This window comes from Sceloporus undulatus, chromosome 5 (genome assembly GCF_019175285.1).
Source record: "Sceloporus undulatus isolate JIND9_A2432 ecotype Alabama chromosome 5, SceUnd_v1.1, whole genome shotgun sequence".
Taxonomy (NCBI): domain Eukaryota; kingdom Metazoa; phylum Chordata; class Lepidosauria; order Squamata; family Phrynosomatidae; genus Sceloporus; species Sceloporus undulatus.
In genome coordinates this window covers 53,193,730-53,199,082 of record NC_056526.1, presented here as the reverse complement: position 1 = coordinate 53,199,082, position 5,353 = coordinate 53,193,730, and positions in this window count along the sequence as shown.

Below are 5,353 nucleotides of genomic sequence, written 5' to 3'. Positions count from 1 at the left end.
CACTCTATGGGCCCATACAGACAGGCCAAATGAAAGCTGCTTTGGGTCACTTTGGAGGTATGCTGTTTAAATGACACATGCATCTTAAGATGCCAGAAGCTATGCCAAAGCATCACTCCAGTCCTTAAGACTGGAGCACGGCTTTGATGCAGCTTCTAGCCTCTTAGGATGCACGCATCATTCAAACAGCATACTTCCAAAGTGATCTGAAGCAGTTTTATTTTGGCCTGTCTGTATGGGCCCTATATTTCCCAAGCAAAGGCCCTGAGCAGAAAGTACACAAAGGCGCGTTACAGACCGCCTAAAAGCGGCGGTCTGCCGGCGCTGCTGGTTGCTCCGCGAGGGAGCCGCAGCAGCCAAACCAGAGCAAAAACGCAGGAGCAAAAAAGAAGCCCCAAAATGGTGCTTCTTCCCGCGGCGCGGTTATGACGCTGTGAGGCGCCAATGGCGCACTCGTGATGCCATAAGCGCCGCATGACGTGAGGACACTATGCGTCCGGCACGTAATAATGGCTGCACCTCTGTGTATAGGGCACCGCCATTATTACGCCCTCGTCACGTGCTAGGGGTGAGGCTGGTGTGGACGCTAGGTCCCCGGCCAACCCCTAGCATGTGATGGGGTGCCTCAAGAACTTGTCTGTAATGGGCCAAAGTGTCCATCAGAGGATGAAGCTGTGTTGATCAGCTAATCATTGAAGGGCAGATGTTAACTTCCTTTCAGGGGTGGAGACACAAGGGATCTCAGAAGGAGTAACTTTTTGCATTGCTAATAGCATTCAGATTTTATTTCCTGAACTTTGGAATGCTGTGTTCTCAGTGCCACATGGCCAGGAGGAGGAGGAACCTGCTTGAATAAATATCCCTCCACAGAACAACACACCAAAAACACCTTGAGAAAATGCAAGCCTATGACTAAAATAGTCATTTTATATTTTTTTTCTCCTGTATGATTCTTAACACCTTTGCCTGCAACATTTATTTTGTGCATTTGGGTTGGTGGATTAAAGTTGTAATTCTGTGAATTTTGGATCTTCTTGTACTTTGTTATATGGCCAACACTTCTACCCCTGAATATTTTTCCTTTCAGGGAGTCATTGCTGGATTTCTTACTCTTCTTCATACTGTAGGGTTGCATTCAATATGAAGACACCTATTTTGTTTGTGTGTGGTCTTGTTTTACATCTTAGGTGCTTAGCACACAGTTGCTTACCTTACTGTTAGAAAGATGACGAAGAAAAGAAAATTATTAAGAGCCCTCTTTTTTGTTCACTTTTTAACAAAAAAAAATCAGATAATTGGATACAGAGATGAACATTTAGCTTAGAGGGGATATTGACAAATATGTTAGAGTGTGATGTGCTGTGGTTATTAACTTAGATGTAGGTCCTAATTCTCGTCTTGTATTACATAATAATGTAATTCTTCAGCTAAGATTTTGCACTTCATCTTTATTTCCTTGAAGAATTTCCTTTCCTAGTATGCCAGCAAAAAAACAATCTAAGGAAGGCAGGTAAACTATGAAGTCAAAAAACAAATAGAACAAGATATTCATAGATACCACTTCCTCTTCTAATATAGAAACTTGGTGATTGATTTCTGGACATAGTATTTTAGAGATCTACACTTGAAAAGACAATTCTGTATCTCAAAGATTGCTGAGCATCCAGTATGTCTGAAAGAAGATTTTAATAATGCAGCTGGTGACTTTAAAACATTTTGGGGACTGTAATATTTTATATGCTATAGACAAAGTGCCAGGGATTCTATTAAAATGGTGTAATGAACATCTGAACTCTGTACTATTTTTGTGATCTCCATCTGTGTATTAAAACTTATTGATCTTTGCACAATGCAAGAAAGATTAAACGGCAAGCCAAAGCCTCATGCAAACTGAAATGGCATTTTCAAAAAGCACAAAAAGTCACAAACCACTCAGTGACAATTACAGGAAGAGGAACCAAGTAAGAATATATGCTCTATAGATGAAATACTATAAAGAGTTGATTGGATTGTCAGCAGCACTTTAGATTCTTTATGTTTGTCCAATGGTCAACATTAGCTGGTAATCCATACTAAGATAGCCTTGTTTTGAATCTCTTTCTCTAGACCTAAACTATCAGTCTTAACAACTTACCACCACCACCAAATTTAGTTCTTGATTTTTACAAGTGTATTATCAATCATGCCACTTCTTCTATAATAGAAATAGCAGGTGGACTAAAATGAATCTTAAACTAAAGAGAAGAAAAAAGAGAAATATTTGAAATTCAGTCCTTTGCTAGCATTCTGAAGCACTGCTTCTAGATGCCAAGGGGCTTTTTCAGATGCTATTTTATATGCACTGAGAGTCACTATCATGAGGTGTTCTAATTCCCTTAGCTAATTTATATTTACCTATTCTGGGCTCTTCCTAGAACACTGACATCACAGCTTTCTAATAATTTATGAAAATGTGAAGAAAAGACATATGTGTGCATAACAAGGAGAACCTTCCCAGGGCTTCCAATTAATATCTGCTAAAAGAATGATATATCTTAGTTCCCCCCCCCCCCCCCGCCAAGAATCAGGCCAATGTTTTTGACTTGTGGGGGACGTTCCACCCAATATTCCATTTCAATCTCTCTTTTCTCTCTTTTTCTCCTTTAAAATGCTTGTTGTTAATATATGTGCTTTAGATATGTGGCTAGTTTTTTTTAGGTCTAGTTAAACGTAATACTGCTATTAAAGCTCCACAAAATTATCTACCCTTTGTCTAAAGAGGGCAAGTTGTTACAGAACACTGTTAGTACCTAATAAAAGTTTTCAGATTGCTGTGAATATAGACAAGATTTTGCATTGTTGCAAATCCTCTTTCTTAACTACAAGAAATCCACAAAGCCTGGATTTCTCATTTCCTTTACCTAAACTGTAGTCATGGTATGGGACATCAGCTATTTGGCACTCTTGACAGACTGTTACTTTTACTGCTTTCCATGGGAATAAGCAAAGACATGTAGAGATATAGCCGTGTTAGTTTGGAATATCAGTATGCAAAAGGATCTTGTATGAGACTAACTAACTTTGGCCCAAAACACATGTACCAGAAAGGACGATGACAGGACCGCTGGGATGCCATTCATGCTGGAGGCTGCAGTGACCATACATGCCTGGCCCTAATCTGCCAAAAAGGAGCAGATATTTCTCCTCCATTTTGGCCCAGTTCTTTTGGGAAGACATGGTGTTGAACAGGGGTAGGCAACCTGCGGCCCGCGGGCCGGATGCGGCCCGGCAAGGCCTTGGGACCGGCCCCAGCCCGGTCCTGCCGCCAATTGCCGCCGGGGCCTTTGGGGGGCAATTGTCTAAAGAAGCCTCAGAAACATGCATTTATATTAACATTTTTAAAAAAATCAGCAATTTTTTTTCGCGTGTCCTCCATTTTTTTTAAAAAAAAGTGTCTTCCATTTGAAAATTTTGTCCTACATTTGTCCTGGTTTATTTATATATTTAATTTTTTTTAAAAAATTATTTATTTATTTTTTGGCTTCGGCCCCCCCAGTTGTCTGAGGGACAGCAACCCAGCCCCCGGCTCAAAAGGGTTGCCTACCCCTGGTGTTGAATATATATATGGTAATCATATTTTCTAAGTCCACCGAAAGTATAGCCATCTACCACCAGCATAATAAAAACGAACCTGAGTATTATCAAGCAGCCTTTCCCTTACTGTAGAGCAGTGATTCCCAAACTCTGGTTCTCCAGGTGTTTTGTACTCCAGCTCCCAGAAGCCTCAGCAACCTTGACCAATGGTCTGGAATTCTGGGAACTGAAGTCCTAAACACATGAAAATTTGGGAATTACTGCCATAGAGTAACCACAATCCCCTCTAATATACTTTGCGATGAATTATATCTGTAAATCTTATTCTACTGCTTCCTTCCAATTTAACTCTTCATTCAGTGAGAATGAAGTTACCAAAGTTGCTGAGCTCCTGTAAGTGCTGGATATCATTTTCATGTCTACAATTAGAGACTGTTAACAGATTCCGGAGATTACCGCACTAGGGTAAAAGCGTTCCCCAATGTGTTCTCACGGGCGTGAGCCTGGAACGTGATAAGAACCAGAACGCTAGTTTACCGCACGGCGGAACGCCGCCATTGCCGCCGGGCGTTCCCAATGTGTTCCCAATATGTTCCCAATGTGTTCCAGGCAGGCCATTTCTGGGAACACATTTGGAACGCCCGGTGTAGTACAGTTGCAATAGTTCAGATGAGCAAGTCTGTAGCAGTCTCAGGTTCATTTGCTCCCCACACCCATGTAACAGCAAAAATAATAATTAAAAAAACAGAAGCATTCACTCATGGCATTAAATTAATCTCAAGTCCCCATTACACCTAGCCTTGTCTTGTTAATTTAAAGAATAGTTAGTGAGTAAGGCAAGATATAAATCATCATTTAATTCCAGTTTTAAAAATAATTTAAATGAATCACAGCCCTTAAAAGTTCAGATCATGTAATAGGGTGGCTTAAATGCAAAAATAAAATGCAGAAACAAAGAAGAAATCATGTTGTCTGAGGCTTATTCACACTCCTTTGCAGCATGCTACACCATACCATCACTTCTGCACACACTCTGGACTGAGGTAGCTCAGAGTGGTATAATGAATATGAGTGGTAGCATTCCACTTTCATTGAGTCAGATCATTGTGTAAGCTGCTTTGGGTCTCACAGAGCCCATACAGTCAGGCCAAAATAATGCTACTTCAGGTCACTTTGGAGGTATGCTATTTAAATGATGCATGCATCTTAACAGGTCAGAAGCCACACCAAAGCCATGCTCCAGTCCTAAGGACTGGCGCACAACTTTGCCGCAGCTTCTAGCCTCTTAAGATGTTTGTATCATTTAAACCAAAGTGACCCAAAGCAGCTTTCTTCTGGCTTGACTGTACGGGCCCTATGGGAGAAAATCAGGAGATAAATAAAGAAGTACAGATAAAATGGGTGTTCTAATAACAACATCTGGATTGTGGCTGTTTGTTTACCTCTGGACTATACTGACTGGCAGTAACTCTCTATGGTTTCAGAGAAAGTCCACTGCAGCTCAACCTTGAGGTACCAAGGACTGGACTGAAGACTTTTGGTAGGCAAAATGTATACACTCTAGCCCTGAATGCACAGACAGAGTGGGACCATGAGTGGGACCTTCACAGAGAATGGCAGTCACACAGGAGCAGGTAGGGGGTGTGCAGCCATCTCGTCTATCAGCTATTGTGACAGAATTTCTGGGAAATTCTACCACAAACATTTTTAAAGACCAGGTTAGGGTCTGGTCTGCCTGATCCCAGCCTGTTGGCTTACATCATCTAAACAGGATGACACC